Here is an 8,880-nt window from a genome sequence, read left to right on the forward strand (position 1 = left end):
AGCGATTAGCTCATTTAAATGTAATTTTCTTTTAACGTATTGAATTCAATACTTACTAAGGTTTCTAATAAATATACTTTACATAAACCTAATTAATTTTCGCAGTTGATTATATGAACCATGTTCTGTCATACAAATCTCTTTTCGCTCTAGTCATTAAAGTTCTTAAAAGAACTGGGAGATGGACTGAGTCCTTGACTCTTTATCCCGTCATCTGAATGAAGAAAATCTGTGTGGATTGGGTGCTATTAAGCTAAAGCTCTAGTCATGGCTGGGTAACGGCAATAGCCGAGCCTCAGTTAAAACTTCATTGGCTACAGCATTGCCATTCGTTACCCTGAAGTCCTAAAGGGGTCTTTTCTTTTTCACTCTCTCTCTCTTTTCGCTCCTTATTCTTATAAGGACTGCCTTAAAGGGGCGAAGCAAGAATACTTTTCATCTTCCCCGTTATCAGTAGAAGACAGTGTATGGATAAGGTGTTATTGAGCAATTAAAGCTCTGATCATGGCAGGAGGGTAACAGCAATAGCCGAACCTCAAAACTTCATTGGCTACAGCATTGCCATCCATTACCCTCCAAAGGTATTGGATTGAATGAATCAATTACCCAATCCCAAGACTCCTCTTTTCGCTCTCCTTATCATTAAATAATTGTAAGTTTGTGTTATTCGATATTTATGGGTGTGTATTATAATTTCAAAAATTCAGAAAATCTTCTAGTTATTTAAGAAATTAAATAAAAAAATTTAAGTAAAATATAATTTACAATATTATTTCATAGAAAAATAAATAATTTAGGACAAGAGAAATGCATGATACTGTTAATGCCGTACGTTTCTCGTTTGAGGAAAACCCACTTACGAATCCTTTTATCTCAGGAAGGTTTTTTCTATTTATTTATTTTTTTTAAATTCACTGCTATGAGAGCTCACATTTTTCAAGACCAGACCCTAACAACTTCGACATTTTTTTTATAATTTAAAAAAAATTTTTTGTTAAAAATATTTGAACTGATTTTAAAGTTTAAATTTTAAAAGTTCGGTTAAGTAAATAGTATTGTACGACAGTTCCTTATCATAAAATTAATAAATTAATACAAGAATCCTAGGAATAAGTTTTGGAATTCAGAGGAAATGGGATAAGATAGATATTAACGTTATAATAAATGCATGCCAACGAAGCTATCATTGTGCAAAACAATTCGCGAATTCTCCGTTTGAGAATCTTCGAAATATGCGTCATTTTCTTTTAAATTTTCCTTATGTTATCTAGTGTTTGCTCTTTCAAGATATCTTGTTCTTATTATAGATGACATATATATACTCTGAACTGACGTATACTCAAATTTATCACAAGAAACCGGGAATAAGCTGTACTATGAGATCAACTTGATATTGTTATTTTAGATAATAATCATGCTGAAAATAAATCTCTTAAAAACAAGAAATCATTTTTAAAAAATCCAGAAAATACTTTAGTAATATTTTATAAGCTTCGAATGTTAAATTGTGAAACCGATGATTTCACAATTCAAAACTAATTTTTATTTTACCGATTTTTCAAATTTTATTTTAAATTCGACAAAATAAACATCGTTATCGCTCTATAATAAAATTGTAAGTTGCCCGATGTTGTCCAGTGACGTAATGTGTTCATGGCAATAGTAGTTCCTTCTATAGTAGCTAGGTGGCAGGATGTGTTCCATTATTTTTTAAATAAAAACAATAAAAAATAAATAAATAAAAGGAAATATCTTCGCAATTAACGTGCCCAAGATCTAATTATCAAAATAAAATTTCCAATAACATAAGTTTAATTGTATATATGCCTAAATGCAGACTTATGCTTTCAGCCTACCTATAAGCTGAAAACATATACACTCTCTGTCCAAAAAGAAACCGATCTTTTCGAAAATAGCAGAAACTAGTGGCGCCACTTGTTGCATCTTTTTGTTGTCGACAGCGGCAACCTTCATTTGTGTTGTATCAACTGTTTATGACATTTGTTTCCTTAGAAGCCGAGTTATAGTGCCAAGAGTAACAGTGTGTTTTGACGAACGGTCGGAAAATGAGTTTCAAACAGAGAGCTGCGATTGACTTTTGTGTTAAACTTGTAAAAGTTTCACCGAAACGCATCAAATGCTTCAAAAAAGCATACGGTGATGAATGCTTATCCCGTACTCAAGTTTACGAGTGGTTGAAGTGATTTCAAAGTGGTCGTGAGACGCTTGAGGACGACAAAAAGCCGGGCCGTCCAAACACTGGACTGAGCGAAGTTAACATCCAAAAAGTGCGTGATTTCATCAAAGAAAACCGAAATCATCCGTGAGATTGATTGAAGATGGATTGGGGATTCCGAAATCAACTGTGCACAACATTTGGCCGAGAGTTTGGGCCTTCGTAAATTAGCTTTTTTGCAAAAAAATTTCACCAGAAGTCCCACAAGTTGACCGACGACCAAAAAATGTATCGAATTGAACACTGCAAGAACTTCATTAAAACCGCTTGTAAGGACTCAAACTTCCTTGAAACGATCGTTACTGGTGATGAAACGTGGTGTTTTCAGTATGTGCTCGAAACAAAGCGCCAGTGCTGAGTGTAGACCACCCGAAGAGGGGCATCTGAAAAATAGTCGCTTAGAGAAGTCAAAAGTAAAGGTTGCTGATTTGTTTCTACAATTCCAAGGGCATTATCCACAAAGAATTCGCTCCGCCTTGCCAAACGGTCAATGGTGAGTTTTATCTCGAAGTTTTGAAGCGATTGATAGTAAGAATTCGTCAAGAGTAACTATGTGTCAAAACACATAGTCATTTGGCACTATAACTCGGCTTCTAATGAAACAAATATCATAAACAGTTGACACAACACTAACGAAGATTGCGCTTTCAACAACAAAAAAGATACAACAGGTGGCGCCACTAGTTTCTTCTATTTTCGAAAAATTCGGTTTCTTTTTGGACAGAGGGTGTAGTACATTACTTTGGCCTTTTCATTAATTATTATTATCATTACTAGTGATCCCTCCAGAGAGAGCAAGGACTCATCGCGGGAGAGAGGGAGCCCCTGCAGTTAGCATGGCATTTTATAAATCATTTTAGATATCCAATAAATAAGGGTAGTGTCATGTTTGGAGATTAAAATCATTTATCCTATCATATTTATAATGATGAAAGGAACATCGAAAACCAGAAACTACTGTAAAACTTAAATATGGCATTGCATATATTAAATGTGTATTCACTCTACTGTTACTTTTTTTTATCCTTATTTATCCGATAGATGTCGCTACAAATCTACCAAAGCGCATGTGAAGTACATATGTATGAATGTTGTTGTCAACATCTATAATTATGATTTCTTTTGTTGTAAATAGGACTATAGTCAGAATATTTAAAACATTCTGTGTGTATTAATTGCTTGCTTGAAGTATATTTTTTGTAATCAGCAAATTAAATAATGAAAAGAAAAAGGGAAAGGATACTTTATTTAATATGGTATTGTTTAATAATTTTGTATTTCAGAAAAATTTAATAATATTAGCTTTTGTGATTTCATTCATTTGCTATTTCTAAATCTTCTAATTTTCTAAACGACGTCATAAAAAAATGTAAAAAAAAAAATATGCCGCCCGAACAGGGACTCGAACCCTGGACCCTTAGGTTAAAAGCCTAATGCTCTACCGACTGAGCCATCCGGGCAAACGATTGTAGTTATTTATTTACCAAGGAAGTAGGAACAGATTCGGTTGTTGATGTTTTAAATCTCCTTTCACTAGGCAACGAGACGCTGTACGCTATAATTCCCTCTTAACTACCGCCATTTAAATAACCAATTACCTCCATCGACAGAGAAAGCCAATGATAGTTTGACTCTAATAAGTTTTAGAAATATATTATGCTGTATTCAGACGTGTTTGAAATTACATATTTTCTTATTATTAATCAACAATTAGATTTTCTACCATTTCTTATTATTAATCAACAATTAGATTTTCTACCATTTATTTACTATAATACGAGTGTACAGTCGGCATTGTGGCAATGATATTTTTGAATGCCATTCAAGTTCATAATTCGTAAATTCAAATTCATAATAAAACATATAATTAATGTTCAATCAAATGCATTTTATTTTTGAAAACAATAAAAATATACTTGTAAAACGGAAAATATTAAGTTGAAAATTAAAACAGTATTCTACGTAAGAAATTGTAAAAAAAAAAAAAAAAATCACAAAAATATTAAGTATGTAATACTTCCGAATCTCTTATAAATTATTATAAACAAAATATTTTCACCAGACAGATATACAAATTCATGAATTTATAATTTATAAATTTGAACATTACAGATGAAACAATTTCTTTTACAAATATAAGTCAAATATACAAGAAACTGTCTCATAATACACAAAAATGAATGCGTTTGTTGGAGTTTTCTTTTCCCTTTAGTCCTGAAGAAGTCGCCAGGATATAGGTGTGCGAAACTAGTTGGCATATTCTCTAGTGCAACCCAACAATTAATAAAAAAATTTCCTGTTTATATATATAAGGTTTGAAGAAGTCGTTAAAATGTACAGGTTGAAAAAAATGCAAAGAAAATTTGTCACTAAGGAATTTTCATACATGGAATATAATTCCACGTGCGAAAGTTGTCTGTTGAAAGTTGCTCATGTGTGAGATTAATATTTCAAATTTTTATTATATTATTCGACGATTTGTTCATGTCTCAATAAAAATAAAAAAAAAAACTCAAATCATAATTAAACTGTATATTGTTTTTTTTTTTAAAAAAAGGAAAAGAAAAAAAACTTATCAAACTGAAACCGACATGTGTTTCATTTTGGTTATTTATCTCTCTACTCGTTAACCGATAAATCCGCGAAAGATGATGTAATACTATTGTGTAAGAATGACAAAGCCGAAAGGTCACACTGAGACAGAGCGCAAAAAATAATATTCTATTAGCACATGCCATTTAATCATTAGTAAGGAATTTATTATGCTTAAATTATCTTTATGGATTTATTAATAATCTGAATGATTTATTAATCATATTAGCTTAAGAGGAAGATTCATTTTTATGAAAAATCTTGCTTTTCGTTGTTTACGAAGACAAAGAACTTTATTATTATTATTATTAAATAAAAATGAAAAAATTTTTTTAGAAAAAAAATTCACTATTTTCCATTAAAATAAATAAACCTGAAATCTGGACCGCTGACAACCGTCCTTCCTAATTCACGCTGTAGGAGTTCGAAACCATATCCGATGGATTAAGGTTGTTAATCCTTATCCGGAAGTGTCCTTTGTCTGTATATTGCGTGCATTCTCTTCGCCGCTTTGAGGGGAAAAAAAAAACCTGAGTTTCTGAGTGAAAAAAAAAACAACAGTAAATCACAGAGAAAACAAAAGCGTAAAATCATCATCATCATAATTATTGTTATTATTATTACATGACACCTTCAAGGAGTGCAGACTCATCGTTACGACGAGAATCGAACTTAGGCCTTTTCCAATCGAAGGGCACAACGTACCGTCATTCTTCCAAAACAACCTAAAATTTGCGTATCAAATTTTTGAGCTGCAATATTTGGAGGGAAGGGGAAATCTTCCTGTTATGTCATATTAACTGAAAAACCTGAACACGCTGTAATAAAAATTTTTAGTCTTCAAATTCTGCTTAAATTCCTCTAAGCCTTTTTATATATTTTCAACTTCGCTTTCTTTTATATGCGAAGCATTTTTTTTTTATTTGGAGTTAAGAATTAATTAAATTTTCGTATGTTTGTTATTATTTTTTTAAACGTTTTCCCGCATAATTTGTTTCTTAAATTTATCGTTTGCATTAATAATAATTTCAAGCTTATTTGTAGGCCACCCATCTTTTAGTGAGACGCCTACTCGTTGGCTTAACTCCGTACTAGGAAATACTCGAAAGTATAAGCCTGTTTGGAAATATGACGATAAGAAAACTGAGTTCCTCTAGCACTCCTTTTTATTATCTTAGAATTACGACTTTAAAAAACACACTAGGTCTGGGTGTTTGAACTCTAAGAACAAAGTAACCCTACTTATCCACGTGGTTGTTTATTCATTTATACTCTGAATTAAAAATTCTAAATTTCAATTCTATGTCTTAAATTCACTTATAAATATGATGATCAGAAAACTGCTAATTGATGTAAAAACCCTTAATTGCATTCTAAACTAAACTGTATTCAAAATAGCAACTGTGAAGCGAAGAAATTTTATAAGAGCCTTTTACCGGAATGCTCTCATAAAAGATGAATTACGAAAACATCTATAAAACTATGGATTGTTATTAATTATGAAAATTTATAATTAACAGAATTAATAGTTCGCTTTAGTTTCGTATGACTGTTAAACTTATTAAGCTCTTTTTTTTATTTTATGCTATTTATGTGGTTCCTCTCTACGAAAGATTTTTAAGTGTCAAATATTTTATAAAAATGGTTTAATATTCTATAAAGTTTTACCAGTGTATATATACACATTAAAACTTTATTTATTAAACATTAAAAATTAAAAAAAAAAAGAACATTTAAATTCTCTTTCGGGCAGTAAAATTCTGTATCTCTTTTATAATACCACAGCTATGTTAGGTAGCGTCAATTAGTTTATGGTTTATAAAAACTTACGTCATATACTTTCTATTTATCGTTATTCAAATAAATGAAAAGTGAATCGCCACATTCGAAGCTATAAACATTCACATGAATGGTTTGGCTCTGTGCCAAGAATTGTCGTAACCTTGTATATCACGTTTCCTCAGTAATTACATTGTTCCAACACTAACAACTTTTGCCATTGAAGAACATTTGTTTCAAATGGTTGCGTGAATCTGCAGAATCGTCTCCTACTTGTCACTGTAACGTAAATAGGTTTTGTGTAATATTATTATATAATATATATTTCCGAAAGACGGTTATTTTTTATCTCATTCGTTGCGTTGTGCTATTTATGTCATCTCAGAGATTTAATCATAACAAATCTAGTGACTAAAATACCAGCGTAAGAATACAAGGAAAGACACATTCACGACAGTAAGAAATAAGGAAACAGTTGGAGATAATCATAAAATTGTCATTTATAGCTGTTTAAAGGGTACTGCCACAGTGGCGGCTCGTGGCTTGAAATCGTGGGGGGTGCTGCAACTTTCGAAATATACATACACATTGTAAGCACAGTGTATACGTGTTTGGATAAAATATAAAAATTATGGTAAAAATTAAAAAAAAAATAAACATGAAAAAATAGTTTATTATCGATAAATATATACAGTTTAGTATAATTCAAAATTCCTTAGAACTAAAAATCCATTATCATAACCCCAATACAGTTCTAAAATAAAAACTGTAACAAATGTTATGTCTTTAATTGTAATGTTCAAATATTTAAAAAGACGGAGTAAACACGAATAGCACTACGAACATTCTACTACTGGCACATGCATATAAACAACAGTGGAACTACGCGACGGTCAGTGCCGCATTACGCTAATACTCGCATCTCACTATGACGTGCATATGCTTGCTCGCGTAGCAATATGACACTGTGGTAAACAGTGCCGCTAGCGTCCTTTGCCCTTCTAAGTGCTACAAGATGGATTGTTATTATTTTTTATACAAAATAAGAGAATTGTATAGGATTGTTGATGATAAAATTAAATATTACAAGCAAATATAAATAAATTAATAAATATATGTATATATCGAGAAAAATTGGGGGTACTGCAGTTCCGCAGTGCCTATGCACGAGCCGCCCCTGCTCTCCAACATTGTTCTTGTTCGAGTTTGTAAGGCAGAAAACAGGAATAATATATTAACCATTTTTTTTTTTAATTAAAAAACGTGTCATCCTAATTAAGTAGGATTTCTTCAGGCATAACAACGAAAACTAGTAGCCAAAACAGAAGAAATAATACAATCCTAGCCGTTGTTTGGCTAACGACAGCTAGGATGTATTCCGATAAGCTGATACTTGGGTTTATATTTACATGTTTTGGATTTAGTGCCATTTCTATTCCCAACTTCTTTCGGTTATGTCATAGCAATAGTGTAGTAGTTCCTAACATTTGATGTCTCAATGTCGAAGCGTCTTGTAGGTCAAGCTGAAGAGAGTACATATGATAACAAAGTTGAGGCTTCATTCAAATCTCGGATGTGTTCTTCAATACGTTGCTTGATAGCTTTTTCTGGCTTTCCATAAGGTCTCCTTGCATTTGCACGATAGCCGTTAAAAACCAGGATATCTGAGTGCGATATTTGAAAAATATAGCTAATATATGGAAGAGAAATGAGGCCTCTAATTTCTTCATTAGAAGTATCTTGAATCTCGTGTTGGTTAAGCAGTCTTGAGACAATGCGTTATTGAAATTCTTTAGCTAGTTAATCCTTGTCAGTAATGAAGAGGTGGGCTCGTGTTAAAATGTTACCGATTGAGATGCTCGTCGAAAATCATTACATGTTTTGTGAAAAAGCAATTAAAAATTATCTGAATTTAAATTATGGGGCTGAAACCTGTTTTGCGAGATGAAAACTTCGAATTCTTGGAAGGGAAAGTTTTTGATGAACTAAGTGAAGTGTTATCATGGCCTTGTAAAGAGACAAAATGACTTCCTTATCTTTACGTCAAGGTTGTTTCAGCATTGCAATTATCTTCTGCGTTGTATTTGCAATGTTTGCTGTATGGCCTTTGAATTTCGACTTACTATCTACCTAAAACATTAGAATCCCTAGCCTGATCAGTTTCTTCAAGCATAATCCCACCAATATAATACGACATTGGATATCTAATCACACCGAAGTGTATAATGTCATTAATGTAGAGATTAAATAACAAAGGATCAAGGACTGATCTT

The 8,880-nt window shown here is 32.0% G+C and overlaps 1 non-coding gene across 1 annotated transcript; it reads right to left on the reverse strand.

Annotated features, from left to right (window-relative positions):
• Nucleotides 1-3,623: 3,623 nt before the first annotated feature.
• Nucleotides 3,624-3,696, reverse strand: TRNAK-UUU (transfer RNA lysine (anticodon UUU)). Its single transcript has one exon. It is a non-coding gene; the product is annotated as a tRNA-Lys (tRNA).
• Between the last annotated feature and the right edge of the window lie 5,184 nt (nucleotides 3,697-8,880).

The sequence above is a fragment of the Typopeltis vanoorti genome, chromosome 9 (genome assembly GCF_054136105.1).
Source record: "Typopeltis vanoorti isolate ZY-2024b chromosome 9, IOZ_Tvanoo_1.0, whole genome shotgun sequence".
NCBI classification, from domain to species: Eukaryota; Metazoa; Arthropoda; class Arachnida; order Uropygi; family Thelyphonidae; genus Typopeltis; species Typopeltis vanoorti.